The sequence below is a fragment of the Solea solea genome, chromosome 18, assembly GCF_958295425.1.
Source record: "Solea solea chromosome 18, fSolSol10.1, whole genome shotgun sequence".
In the NCBI taxonomy this organism is placed as follows: Eukaryota; Metazoa; Chordata; class Actinopteri; order Pleuronectiformes; family Soleidae; genus Solea; species Solea solea.
Genome location: NC_081151.1, coordinates 14398622 through 14414447, shown reverse-complemented (window position 1 = coordinate 14414447; position 15826 = coordinate 14398622). Strand labels below are relative to the sequence as shown.

Sequence of the window (15826 nt, the reverse complement as noted above, 5' to 3'; positions counted from 1 at the left end):
AAACCTCACAAATGAAGTATGTTGTCCAAAATCACTCAATAATGACAGTATGGTATATCGTCCAAAATAACTCAAAAATGTCATAGTATAGTATGATGTCTAAAATGAGACAAAAACGTCATAGTATAGTATGTTGTCCAAAAAGAGACAAAAATGTCATAGTATAGAATGTCGTCCAAAATGACACAAAAATGTCATAGTATAGTATGTCGTCAAAAATAACACAAAAAGTCATAGTATAGTATGTCGTCAAAAATCACACAAAAATGCATAGTATAGAATGTCGTCCAAAACAACTCAATAATTGAGTTGTTTCACTCAAAACAACTCAATAATGTCATAGTATGATTCAAGATTCAAAGATTCAAGATTCAAAGTGTTTATTGTCATATGCACAGTAAAGAAACACGTTTCCCTGTACAATGAAATTCTTACTTTGCTGTCCACTCAAAAACACCAGCATAAAGTAGAAAAGAAATGCTTTTGTAAAGTGTAAATATACATAAAGAAAATATAAATATAAATATTACCAAAAAAAAACTAAATATATATATGCATGAAATAAGTGTAAACGTATGCATATATACAAGAAGAAGAACTGTACATAAAGTGAACACTGGTTGTGCAATTTGATGCTGTGCAAACAGATTTAACAGATTTAAAGTGACATGTGTCAGGTTAAAGTGACGGTAACAGATTCAGTGACAGTGTAACCAGGTGACAAGATTATTGTAGTCCTGTTCAGCTGTTAAGGATTCTGATGGCAGTGGGGTAAAAAGAGTTCCTTAGACGTGTGGTCCTGCATTTGGCACTCCTGTACCTCCGTCCTGAGGGCAGGAGTGTAAACAGTCCATGTTGTGGGTGGGTGCTGTCCTTTATGATGGTGGCAGCTCTCCTGTGGACTCTGCGGTGATAGATGCTGTGCAGAGAGGGCAGTGGGGACCTGGTGATCCTCTCAGCTGTCTTTACCACTCTCTGCAGGCGTTTGCGGTCCATGGCCGTAGTGCTGCCGTACCACGCGCTGATGCAGTTGGTCAGACTGCTCTCCACGACACAGCTGTAGAAGTTGCTGAGGATCTTTGTCGACATGCCAAACTTCCTCAGCCTCCTCAGAAAATACAGCCGTTGCTGTGCTTTCTTGACCAGCTGTGTTGTGTTGGTGGTCCATGTGAAGTCCTCAGTGATGTGGACCCCGAGGTACTTAAAGCTGCTCACCCTCTCCACTTCAAGATCCCGGATAAACAGTGGTTGGTGAGGTCTCCTCTCCTTCCTCATGTCCACTATCATCTCCTTCGTCTTGTCTGTGTTTAGGGTGAGGTTGTTGTCTTCGCACCAAGAAACCAGACTGTCCACCTCCGTCCTGTAGGCCGCTTCGTCCGCCGCAGTGATGCATCCTATCACTGCAGTGTCGTCAGCAAACTTCAGGATGGTGTTGTCTTTGTGGGAGGCGACACAGTCATGTGTGAACAGGGTGTAGAGGATGGGGCTGAGGACACATCCTTGTGGAGTGCCAATGTTTGGGATGATGCTGGCTGATGTTCTATTGCCAATCCTGACAGTCTGGGGTCTGCCAGTCAGGAAGTCAAGGAGCCAGTCGCAGAGGGTGGGGTGAATACCAAATGTGGACATCTTGTGGGTGAGTTTATAGGGGATGACCGTGTTGAAGGCGGAGCTGTAGTCTACAAAGAGTATCCTGATGTAGGACTCTTTGTTTTCCAGGTGGGACAGGGAATGGTGGAGGACAGCTGTGATGGCGTCGGTGGTGGACCTGTTGGGTCGATAGGCGTACTGCAGGGGGTCCAGTGAATCCAAAATGTGTATCCAAAATGAGACAAAAACGTCATAGTATAGTATGTTTTTCAAAATGATACAAACATTTCATAGTATAGAATGTCGTCCAAAACAACTCAATAATGTCATAGTGCAGTATCTCGTCCAAAATAACTAAAAAATTTCATAGTATAGTCAGTCATCATCTACCGCTTTATCCTCTGCCAGAGGGTCGCGGGGGGTGCTGTGCCAATCTCAGCTACATCGGGCGATAGGCGGTGTAGCTACACAGGTTCAACAAAAAGGCCACGATTCCTACAGCTGTCTTGATTTTCTTCTCCTTCGCCGTCGACATCAATAAATCATAAGACACCGTGAAAACTATAAATACAAACATAAAAGTCCATATGAGTCCATTGAGGCTTATTTTAACAAACCAAAAATTAAATACATATGACAATTAATATACGTATAATTACCGTGTGCGCCTCTTGAACACAGTGCAGAAAACTTCCAAAATCATAACCTCTTGCCTCCATAACAATGTTCCCGCTTCTGACCCACAATCCCTCAGTTTAACCTCAAACTGACCCCAGTCATGTGAGCATGCACTTCAAAATAAAATGACCTTACTTCAAGGTATTTAAGTGACATTTGCCCTTTTTGTCTCCTATTTATTAATGTTAACACTTAATGAACTCCAGTTTATAACAATGAAATCTGTCTCGAAGACAGTTACAGGCGGGGTACACCCTGGACAGTTCGCCAGTCCATCGCAGGGCCACACACACACAGATAGCGACAAACAACCATTCACTCTCACACTCACTCCTATGGTCAATTTAGAGTGTTCAATTTACCTATCCCCACATTGCATGTTTTTGGACTGTGGGAGGAAGCTAAAGGAACCTGAAGAGAACCCACGCACACACAGGGAGAACATGCAAACTCCATGCAGAAAGGCCCTTGTTCCAACCGGGGCTCGAACCCGGGTCCTCTCGCTGCAAGGCGAGATGCTAACCACTACACCACCGTTTGATCCTCATAGTATAGCATGTCGTCCAAAATAACTAAAAAATGTCATAGTATAGTATGTCTTCCAAAATAACTCAAAAATGTCATAGTATAGTATGTCGTCCAAAATTAGACAAAAATGTCATAGTATATAGCATGTCGTCCAAAATGAGACAAAAACGTCATAGTATAAGTATAGTATGTTGTCCAAAATTAGACAAAAACGTCATAGTATAGTATGTTGTCCAAAATAACTCAAAAAATTTCATAGTATAGTATGTCGTCCAAAATGACACAAAAATGTCATAGTATAGTATGTTGTCCAAAATTAGACAAAAATGTCATAGTATAGCATGTCGTCCAAAATCACTCAAAAATGTCCTAAGCATAGTATGTCGTCCAAAATGAGACAAAAATGTCATAGTATAGTATGTCCTCCAAAATCACACAAAAATGTCACAGTATAGTACGTCGTCCAAAATGAGACAAAAACGTCATTGGATAGTATTTCATCCAAAATTAGACAAAAATGTCTTAGTATAGTATGTTGTCCAAAATGAAACAAAAACGTCATAGTATAGTATGTCGTCCAAAAAAAGACAAAAATGTCATAGTATAGAATGTAGTCCAAAATAATTCAAAAATGTCATGTCGTCAAAAATAACACAAGAAGTCATACTATAGTATGTTGTCCAAAATGGGACAAAATGTCATAGTACACTATGTCGTCCAAAATTAGACAAAAACGTCATAGTATAGTATGTCGTCCAAAATAACTCAAAAACATCATAGTATAGTATGTCGTCCAAAATGACACAAAAATTTCATAGTATAGTATGTTGTCCAATATGACACAAAATGTCACAATATAGTACCTCGTCCAAAATGAGACAAAAACGTCATAGTATAATATTTCATCCAAAAATGTCTTAATATAGTATGTTGTCCAAAATGAGACAAAAACTTCATAGTATCGAACGTTGTCCAAAATGAGACAAAAACGACATACTATAGTATGTCGTCCAAAATGTGATAACATTTTCAAAGTATATTATGTGGTCTAAAATATGAAAAAATAGTCAAAGTATAGTATGTCGTCCAAAATGAGACAAAAATTTCATTGTATAGTATGTCACCTAAAATGAGACAAAAATGTCATAGTATAGTATGTCGTCCAAAATCACTGAAAAATGTCCTAGTATAGTATGTCGTCCAAAATGAGACAAAAATGTCATTGTATAAGTATAGTATGTTGTCCAAAATTTGACAAAAACGTCATAGTATAGTAAGTCGTCCAAAATCACTCAAAAATGTCCTAGTATAGTATATCGTCCAAATGAGACAAAAACGTCATAGTATACGTATAGTATGTTGTCCAAAATTAGACAAAAACGTCATAGTATAGTATGTCGTCCAAAATGAGACAAAAACGTCATAGTATATAGCATGTCGTCCAAAATGAGACAAAAACGTCATAGTATAAGTATAGTATGTTGTCCAAAATTAGACAAAAACGTCATAGTATAGTATGTTGTCCAAAATAACTCAAAAAATTTGAGTATCCCCACATTGCATGTTTCTGGACTGTGGGAGGAAGCCGGAGAACCCGGAGAGAACCCACGCACACACGGGGAGAACATGCAAACTCCATGCAGAAAGGCCCTTGTTCCAACCGGGGCTCGAACCCGGGTCTTCTCGCTGCAAGGCGAGAGTGCTAACCACTATATCACCGTGTGGCCCCTCATAGTATAGTATGTTGTAAAAATAACAAAAAAATGTCATAGTATAGTATGTCGTCCAAAATGAGACAAAAATCTCATAGTATAGTCAGTCATCATCTACCGCTTTATCCTCAACCAGAGGGTCGCGGGGGGTGCTGTGCCAATCTCAGCTACATCGGGCGATAGGCGGGGTACACCCTGGACAGTTCGCCAGTCCATTGCAGGGCCACACACAGATAGAGACAAACAACCATTCACTCTCACACTCACTCCTATGGTCAATTTGGAGTGTCCAATTTACCTATCCCCACATTGCATGTTTTTGGACTGTGGGAGGAAGCCGGAGTACCCGGAGAGAACCCGCGCACACACGGGGAGAACATGCAAACTCCATGCAGAAGGCCCTTGTTCCAACCGGGGCTCGAACCCGGGTCTTCTCGCTGCAAGGCGAGAGTGCTAACCACTATATCACCGTGTGGCCCCTCATAGTATAGTATGTTGTCAAAATAACAAAAAAATGTCATAGTATAGTATGTCGTCCAAAATGAGACAAAAATCTCATAGTATAGTATGTCTTCCAAAATGAGACAAAAAAAATCATAGTATACTATGTCGTCCAAAATGAGACAAAAATGTCATAGTATAGTATTTCGTCGAAAATGAGACAAAAATGACATAGTATAGTATGTCTTCCAAAATGAGACAAAAACGTCATAGTATAGTATGTCGTCCAAAATAACTCAAAAATGTCATAGAATAGTATGTCGTCCAAAATAACTAAAAATGTCAATTTATAGTACAATAGTATGTCGGACAAAATCACTCAAAAATGTCATAGTATAGTATGTCGTCCAAAATAACTCAAAAATGTCATAGAATAGTATGTCGTCCAAAATAACTAAAAATGTCAATTTATAGTACAATAGTATGTCGGACAAAATCACTCAAAAATGTCATAGTATAGTATGTCGTCCAAAAAAACTCAAAAATGTCATAGTATAGTAAGTCTACCAAAATCACCAAAAAATGTCATAGTATAGTATGTCGTGCAAAATAAATCTCAAAATTGTCATAGTAAAGTATGTCGTCCAAAATCACTCAAAAATGTCGTAGTATAGTACGTCGTCCAAAATAACTCAAAAATCTCATAGTATAGTAAGTCGTCCAAAATCACCAAAAAATGTCATAGTATACTATGTCTTCCAAAATGAGACAAAAATGTCACAGTATAGCATGTCATCCAAAATGAGACAAAAATGTCATAGTATAGTATGTCGTCCAAAATGAGACAAAAACGTCATAGTATAGTATGTCGTCCAAAATCACTCAAAAATGTCGTAGTATAGTACGTCGTCCAAAATAACTCAAAAATCTCATAGTATAGTAAGTCGTCCAAAATCACCAAAAAATGTCATAGTATACTATGTCTTCCAAAATGAGACAAAAATGTCACAGTATAGCATGTCATCCAAAATGAGACAAAAATGTCATAGTATAGTATGTCGTCCAAAATGAGACAAAAACGTCATAGTATAGTATGTCGTCCAAAATGAGATAAAAATTTTATAGTATAGCATATCGTCCAAAATGAGATAAGAATGTCATAGTATAGAGTCTGACACGACCTGATTTTCAGTTTTTGGACACAGGACAAACAGTCCTTTTGGCTTTTCCTCCGAGGATTATTGTTTAGTGGCTCCGGAGGATCCTCCTTTCCGAATATGGAGCCCTCAGGTCAAAGGTCTCCACGTAGCGGCCAAAAAGAAAGTCTGTAAAATTCAAACGTAAAAAAGGTCCGAAACTGTCTTTTCTTCAATAATTCCTAAAGGCAATGAGCCAGGATGCTGATTTCTCCGTATGCGTATCAGGGACTGAGGCTGATCCAGGGTGCCGAGTTTCAGACCTGTGCAATCTTCGGAAAGGTCAAAGGTCAGCAGTTTGGGGGTGTTTTTTGTAATTATTTGTAAAGGCATTAAGCCAGGAGTCTGATTTTTCCGTATGTGTATCAGGGACTAAGAGTGATCCAGGGTGCCGAGTTTCAGCCCTGTGCAGCCTTTGGAAAGGTCAAAGGTCAGCCGTTCGGGTGTGTTTTTTGTAATAATTCCTAAAGGCATCAGATAAAAATTTTATAGTATAGCATATCGTCCAAAATGAGATAAGAATGTCATAGTATAGTATGTCGTCCAAAATGAGACAAAAATGTCATTGTATAGTGTGTCGTTCAAAATGAGACAAAAATGTCAAAGTGTAGTATGTCGTCCAAAATGAGACAAAAACATCATAGTATAGTATGTTGTCAAAAATGATACAAAAACGACATAGTACAGTTTGTCGTCCAAAATAACTCAAAAATGTCATAGTATAGTATGCCATCCAAAATGTTACAAAAATGTCATCGTATCGTATGTCGTGCAAAATGAGACAAAAATTTCCTAGTATAGTCGTCTACAATACTTCTGTACCCTCAGTGTTTGATTTTGCAATGATTTCACTTTGTGGATGTGTTTTTTCCTTTTGGGGTCTTTTTGTGTGCGCATTATGCTGAGATAAGGCTTTTTTATTTTTCGTATTTTTATCTTTTTTCTACTATCCTATAATATAAAACTCACGAATGAAGTTAACATCTTATAATATATACGTATGTACCCTCAGTGTTTGAATTTGTAATTTTTTCACTGTTTGGTTATCTTTTCCTATTGGTGTCTTTCTGTGTGCACATTACGCTGAGATAAGGCTCTTTTCGTATTTTTATCTTTTTTCTACTGTCCTATAATATAAAACCCACTAATGAAGTTAACATCTTATAAGATATACTTATGTACTCTCAGTGTTTGAATTTGTAATTTTTTCCACTGTTTGGTTATGTTTTCCTATAGGTGTCTTTCTGTGTGCGCATTACACTGAGATAAGGCTATTTCCGGGACGCAGCACGGGACTGGTGTTGTTCCGCTTGTCTTAGGACCCCAAACGACATATGAAAAATTCACACTCCTGCGACCTGTAGAAATGTAGTTCCCTCCAAAACCTCCACTCTGGCCAAAGGGTCTAAGACTGTATAGAGTCTGACACGACCTGATTTTCAGTAAAGGCATTGAGCCAGGAGTCTGATTTTTCAGTATGTGTATCAGGGACTTAGGCTGATCTAGGGTGCCGAGTTTTAGACCCGTGCAACCTTCGGAAAGGTCAAAGGTCAGCCTGAAATTGCACCAAATACTTTTCTAGATGACTTTATTCATATTTTTTTTATCAGATTATTGTTTAGTGGCTCCGGAGGATCCCCTGTTCCGAATATGGGGTCTCTAGGGCCAAAGGTCACCGTGTAGCGGCCAAAAGGACAGTCTTTAAAATTCAAACGTAAAAAAGGCACAAAACTGTATTTTATTCAATAATTAATAAAGGCATTGAGCCAGGGGTCTGATTTTTCAGTATGTGTAGTAGGGACTAAGGCTGATCGAGGGTATTTTAATCTTTTTTCTACTGTCCTATAATATAAAACTCACAAATGAAGTTAACACCTTATAAGATATATTTATTCAAAAAGGTGGGAAACTGTCTTTTCTTCATTAATTCCTAAAGGCAATGAGCCAGGATGCTGATTTACTGTCAAGGTAAGGCTGTTTACTGATTTTTTTCATTTTTCTACTGTCCCATAATATAAAGCTCACAAATGAAGTTAACATCTTAAAAGATATACTTCTGTACCCTCAGTGTTTGATTTTGCAACGATTTCACAGTTGGGATGTGTTTTTCTATTGGTGTCTGTTTGTGTGCGCATTCAGCTGAGATAAGGCTGTTTTCGGATGTTTTTCTTTTTTCTACAGTCCCATGATATAAACCTCACAAATGAAGTTAAAGTCTTATAAGATATACTTCTATACCCTCAGTGTTTGATTTTGCAATGATTTTACTGTTGGGATGTGTTTTACTATTGGTGTCTTTTTGTGTGCGCATTCAGCTGAGATAAGGCTGTTTTGGATGTTTTTCTTTTTTCTACTGTCCCATAATATAAACATTACAAACGGAGTAAACATCTTATAAGATATACTTCTGTACCTTCACTGTTTGATTTTGCAATGATTTCACAGTTTGGATGTGTTTTTCTATTAGTGTCTTTTTGTGTGCGTATTCAGCTGAGATAAGGCTGTTACCTGATTTTTTTCATTTTTCTACTGTCCCATAATATAAATCTCTCAAATGAAGTTAACATCTTATAAGATATACTTCTGTACCCTCAGTGTTTGAATTTCTAATCTTTCACTGTTTGGTTATGTTTTCCTATTGGTGTCTTTCTGTGTGCACATTACACTGAGATAAGGCTATTTCCAGATTTTTTTCTTTTTTCTACTGTCCCATAATATAAACCTCACAAATGGAGTTAACATCTCATAAGATATACTTCTATACCCTCAGTGTTTGAGTTTGCAATGATTTCATTGTTTGGGTTTGTTTTTCTATTGATGTCCCTTTGTGTGCGCATTACGCAGAGATAAGGCTCTTTTCGCATTTTTATCTTTTTTCTACTGTCCTAAAATATATAACCCACAAATGAAGTTAACATCTTACAAGATATACTTATGTACCCTCAGTGTTTGAATTTGTAATTTTTTCACTGTTTGGTTATGTTTTCCTTTTGGTGTCTTTCCGTGTGCACATTACGCTGAGATAAGGGTATTTCCAGATTTTTTCTACTGTCCCATAATATAAACCTCACAAACTGAGTTAACATCTTATAAGATATACTTCTATACCCTCAGTGTTTGATTTTGCAATAATTTCACAGTTTAGATGTGTTTTTCTATTGGTGTCTTTTTGTGTGCGTATTCAAGCTGAGATAAGGCTGTTTTCGGATGTTTTTCTTTTTTCTCCTGTCCCATAATATAAACCTCACAAACGGAGTTAACATCTTATAAGATATACTTCTATACCTTCACTGTTTAATTTTGCAATGATTTCACAGTTTGGATGTGTTTTTCTATTAGTGTCTTTTTGTGTGCGCATTCAGCTGAGATAATACTGTTTCCTGATTTTTTTCATTTTTCTTCTGTCCCATAATATAAACCTCACTAATGAAGTTAACATCTTATAAGATATACTTCTGTACCCTCAGTGTTTGATTTTGCAATGATTTCACTGTTTGGATGTGTTTTTCTTTTGGTGTCTTTTTGTGTGCACGTTATGCTGAGATAAGGCTATTTCAGGATTTCTTTTCTTTTTTTCTGCTGTCCCATAATATAAACCTCACAAATGAAGTGAATATCTACTAAGACTTAGTTATTCACCCTATTTGTTTGATTTCTCAATAATTTCATTGTTTGGATGTGTTTTTCTATTGGTGTGTTATTAACTTCACAAGTGAAGTTAACATCTTTAAAGATATACTTCTGCGGCTCAGTGTTTGATTTTGCAATGATTTCATTGTTTGGATGGGTTTTTCTCTCAGGTGTCTTTTTGTGTGCACGTTATGCTGAGATAAGGTTATTTCAGGAATTTTTTCTTGTTTCTACTGTCCCATAATATAAACCTCACAAATTAAGTGAATATCTACTAAGACTTACTTCTGTACCCTAGTTGATTGATTTTGCAATGATTTCATTGTTTGGATAGGTTTTGCTATTGGTGTCTTTTTGTGTGCACATTACGAAGATATAAGTCTATTTCAGGTTTTCTTTTCTTTTTTCTACTGTCCCATAATATAAACCTCACAAAAGAAGTGAATATATTGTGAATATCTAGTGAAGTGGATAGGTTTTGCTATTGGTGTCTTTTTGTGTGTCCCATAATATAAACCTCACAAATGAAGTGAATATCTACTAAGACTTACTTCTTTACCCTATTTGTTTGGTTTTGCAAAAATTTCATTCTTTGGACGTGTTTTTCTATTGGTGTCTTTTTGTGTGCGTGTTAGGCTGAGATAAGGCTATTTCAGGATTTTTAGGGTTCGAGCACAAAGTGCTTAGAACCCTATTGAAATGCAAAAGGTTATTAGGGTTTGAGCAACAAAGTAGCCACGCGGTAAATGAACTGGTTCGAGTGTGAGGCGCGCGAGGAGTCGTGGCACACAAATTCTGATGCAAAACATCAGAATTTTCACGAACTTTGCCGACCCCTATCTTGTGCGCCATGTGACATTTAAAGAACTGTCCACAACTTAAGCTCCTCAACTGGTCCACAGTGACCTCACCAAGTTTGAAGGTGATCACACGAAAACTCTAGGACAAGTTTGTTCAAATACCATTGGTGCAAATTCGCCAAAATCACCCAAAAATGGTCGATCAACCCAAGATGCGAACTTCCTGTAGGATTCACGGGAAAGTCGTCACCGACTTTTTTGACCGTCCCCACCTAATGAACATCCATACCAAGTTTCGTTCACGTACGTTAAAAAAAATTAGTTGACCTAATAGAAGTTTTTTGCGTGACTTTTTAGCCCCTCCCACTTCCAATTTTCCACGCATTTTCATAAACGACTTTCAGACGTAAATGTACACTAGGATTGAGTGAGTTTCGGGGTATGGGAAAGGCCTCAAAAACGCAATTCATTTGGGGGAATAATAAAAATAATCCTTACAGTTTCAAGAGGGTTCTTGCAACCCTTGTTGCTCGAACCCTAAATATCAAGTTCTATACATGCCTGTGTCCATGTCTCGAGGTGTCCTGTGGACAGTTTTACAGGCGTCTATTTTACTATTGTGGTCAATGGGAATATTGCTTTTCGGGCCGCATGTGTATTTTTTGTTGCAGTACCCTGATTGGTTACCCTGACAAAATTGTCTTCAATGCAGAGGGGCAGTCCTCTATCCAGTTCTTATAATACATCCATAGTCTGCAGTTAGAAGTACTTGGTCCCTTTCACTGAGTAGCGTGTACAGACGCGCAGCTTGTGAACAGGTAAGGCAGGCAACTGCTCTGGGCTCTGAGACTCGGAGCCTGAGGGCTGTTTTTACCGAAATGTATCAATGTGCAGTAACCAGCTGTATCCCCATCCCCTTTAAACAACAATGGGTGATTTGCAATGACATCTCAGTAGGAAACCTCCCTAAAGGGGCCCCACGCCATCATCCCAGCTCCTGTTAACCTGTGTGTGACAAGACGGATCAGAGAGGACTCAGACGCAGAGGCCTTTTAATTGTCTTTATTGGCACTCGTAAAGAAAACACAAGACAGATCCTCTTTACTGAGGGAAAACAAAAGTGTGGCTATGAAAACTATAACAAATGGAGAGCGCAACGCTCTTCAAAAGAAACATTGCGGAACTATGAACGCGGAACAAAAAATCACTCCGAAGAGGAAACAAACTCAGATTATGGTTATCATGTAAAACTTAAAACTAACTCAAAAGCACAATCCCATTGATTGTCAATCTTTAACTAACAAAGAACGAGGTCAAAAACAAAACGCTATCTAAACGATTGGATCTAATCAATCTGACTAATAAAAGGTAAGTCACAATCCTATTGATTGGAGTTCCTAAAAGGCTGTGAAAATGAACAAACAGAAATCTCTCCCAAGGAGGAAAACAGAAGGGGCTATAAATCTTAAATAAGGTATCAGCTAACAGGCTATGATAAGAAAACTTACAAAAGAAAGCGTTGCTCACAAAGAGGATCAAAAACTTGTGGAATCTGTGTCTGTGACGAGGAGCTCTGGTGATCAGGCATGGGCGAAAACACACTGGCACTGAAACAGGGAAACAGAGAGTTTTTAAAGTCCACATGGCTTAATTGTCAGCAGGTGTGTGTAATCAGGGCCAGCAGGCCGGCAGAGGAGGGGGGCGGGGCAAACTGCCGAAGTGACAGTGTGAAGTTATTGTTCAAGTTTGAATAGTCTGAAGTAAAATGAAGAGGAACTATCAGTCAGGTAGTGAGAAGAGGATGAAGAAAAAAGAAAAAAACGGCAGTAGTAAGTGGCGCTGCTGGCGCAGATAATGATTGAATTGAATGACTTTATTACTCCCCCAGGGGGGAAACACACATTCACAACAGCTCAGTTAAGAAATGAGAATAGAATAAAAATAGAATTAAAATAAAATAAAATAAAATACAATACAATAGTAAGAAAATTACAAAAAATAAAAAGTAAAAAAGTTAAAATTACACTCTAATATAGAGTAGTATCAGGGGTAAGTAGGAAAGTGAGTGGACATTTACGAGGAGTTAAATATCCGAACAGCAGTGGGGATGAAGGACTTTCGATAGCGCTCCGTCCTACACTGAGGGTGCCAGAGCCTGCCGCTGAAGGAGCTGCCAAGCCCCTCCACAGTCAGGTGCAGTGGGTTGAGTGTGTTGTCCATGATGGACGACAGTCTGGATAACGTCCTCCTCCATCCCACCTCCTCCACCGATTCCAGCGAGCGGCCCAGGACAGAGCCGGCCCTCCTGACCAGCCTGTTCAGTTTCTTTCTGTCCCTGTCCGTGCTGCCCACTCCCCAGCAACCACAGCATAGTGGATGGCAGAGGCCACCACAGAGTCATAAAAAGTCCAGAGTAGAGGTCTGCACACTCTGAAGGACCTCAGTCTCCTCAGGAGGTGGAGGCTCAAAGCTCATAACATTAACAGTAAATGACTGCTGTTATTGAACTGTTACTTTGTCTAATGGGGACACAGACTTGAACAGCAGCTAACATTAGGGTCAGAAAGCTAGTTGATACTAACGCTAACTTACCCGAATGTGGCACCCTGTCATTTCATTGGTATCATTAATGATCATGATATTATTGTTATATCTGCATTGAAGCCCCCTTAACAGCTATTTATATGTGACACTTTTTATTAACTTTTAACTTGTTTTTAACTTCTTATGCAGTATTTATTGTAAAGGTACAAAATGTATTGCAGGGAATGATTTGGATGGAAAGTTGTGTAAGAGTTAATAGGTAGTGTTAAGCTATGAATGCTATGATAGCAATGAATAATTAAAGCTATGCCCAAGGAGAACAATTACAAATCTGTCCCTTATCTCTCCTCAGGATCATTACTTAAATTTGTCTCCACAAATAAAAACGGTAAGTCCAATATTCCACTTTAATTGATAACATAAACCAGGCCCTGTAAAGATTCTTTATGAGAATATACACTGTTTTGTTTTTTGTCATATCAGTTCCAGCAGCATCCACCTCCTGAGGAATAGTGGCCACTCCACCATCTGGTGGTCATGAGCAGGAAGAGACACCAACAGAGGCACATTGAGTGCCGATGACTGTGAGTTCAATAAACCAATACATTTTACTTAAATAATAACATATACCATGCCCTATGAAAATATATACCCTGTTTTTTTTGGTTTGTTTTTTTGACATCAGTTTCGGAAAACGTCCACCTCCAGCAGGACAGAAACTCCTACCTACCTACTCCTACAACTCATTACCCTAACTCATGCATCACCTCCGACTATAACAGGTTTGACCCTGCAGAATGGCCAAGTGTTATTAACCATACTGAACTGTGTGCATTAGTCACAAAAGGGCCTATACAGATCAAAGATGTAGTCTTCCCCCAGAATTCTGAGAAAAATCCATGTAGATTCATAAAGCAAAACTAAAAGTTTATAATGTTATTTACAGTGTAATGTATATATATATATATATATATATATATATATATATATATATTTTACTCAGTTTATATAAGGTTGTTTTTTAATGTTATTTACAGTATTTTATTCTTCTTTATATTTATATTTATTTTTTTGATTTTGGAATAAAAAACCTTTTGTGTTCATACATTTTTTGTTGGTGTCAGATTATTTATAACATAATGGTGATGAACACTGGTCGGAAGTGCTGGTAATTTTTGCTTGGGGCCCCAACAGACTCTAGAATCGCCCCTGAGCGTGTAGAAACGGTAAAAGCATTGTCAGAAAAGAGGGCAAAAAGTAATCTTCGCCAAAACTGTTTAAAACTCTATGACATGTCGGTTCCGGCTCTGGGTCCGGACAGGACAGAGTTTTTTCGCTGCCCACAGCATAATGTAGCAGCAAAGATGTTAGAGTGTCCTGTTGTGGTATTTGCCTTTGTATATGGGCTGGCTGAGTGACGCGGGACAGTGCGCTGCAAAGAAGAGGCGGGGGCAGTTGACGGAGTGAAAGAAGGTATCATTAACACTGAGCTGCTCAGTTGCGTAGTGTAGACGCTGCTCAACTCCGCTCCATTTAGCCTTCTACTTGACAACTTGCCGGCGGAGAGGAGTTGCAACAATAGCAGCGGAAGCAGAAGGAACGTGCCGTCGCTCAGCTGGTCTCATTAACTAACTATAAGTACAGCTGCTCAGCGGGCTTCTCCCTCCGCATACATTTAGGTAAGTCTACCTTTTTATATTCGGTTTAAAAAGCCATGCCGTTTCCAAACTGTGAAGGGAGACAAAACTTAATAAAACATACTTACATGTGATTAAGTCACTTTTAAAAACATTATTTTAGTGGATCAATATTATCAACAATCATCCCAATTTATTTTATAAATTCATAAAACCCCACTTTATGAATCGGTAAACATGATTCAACATGCACCAAGTATCATTAAAATCAACAAATTTAACAGATATGACTCAAACCAGCAGAGGGCACTACCTAAGATCCCAAGAGTCTACGCCAGTCTCTGAATAGAATTTTATGATCAATGGCATCAAATGCAGCACTAAGATCAAACAGCACAAGTACAGGGACCAAACCATTATCTGAGGTCAAGCTATGGTTGTTGGTAAATCCTGACTGGAATTTTTTAGACAGGCTGCTACTGCACAGATGATAACTGATATTCAACATTTCTAGGATTTTAGAAACAGAAGGAAGGATGTTAATCGTACTAATAATCAATCAAAATAAAGGTGAAAGAAAATCAAATGTCATACAGAAAGGAATATGCTATAGAATTAAAAACCACACAAGGTATTTATCCACATTTGTATTTAATAAGAGATCAGAACATGGATTGTAAGATGTTGCTTGAAGTGAATTTATGTTCTTCTGATTTAAATGCAGAAGTTTGAAAGTTCTTTCTCTTGAGAAAGACTAAGTCCATTTATACATTCTAAATGGAAAAATACAATCAAACAACACAAGACAGTGAAAGCGTATTATTAAAAGGGGGGTCAGAAGTGCAAAAGCTGTTACCCAGTGGTTTCAAATGTAAAAATGCTCTACTTGAGAGTGATGCTTTATTACTTGTAAACTTTTTCTAACATTTCTTTTGGAGGAAGATGTTGCAGTTGTTTTTTTCTTCATTTAAAATACTTGAAATCTGCACACCCAGCCTAATTACATTGACATTAGTCTGTTATAAGAACAAAAAAAAAAAGAGACAAATATCAAATAATTGATTTGCGGT

The 15826-nt window shown here is 38.1% G+C and overlaps 1 protein-coding gene and 1 pseudogene across 1 annotated transcript in view; one reads left to right on the top strand and one right to left on the bottom strand.

Moving 5' to 3' along the window:
• Window positions 1-741: 741 nt before the first annotated feature.
• LOC131444886 (uncharacterized) overlaps window positions 742-15826 on the bottom strand; it is a 30174-nt pseudogene continuing 15089 nt past the window's right edge.
• Window positions 14638-15826, top strand: part of osr1 (odd-skipped related transcription factor 1) — a 62034-nt gene continuing 60845 nt past the window's right edge. The window contains exon 1 of the mRNA XM_058614471.1: window positions 14638-14798. The gene's annotated coding sequence lies outside the window, so the exon portion shown is untranslated. The remainder of the gene's footprint in view (window positions 14799-15826) is intronic.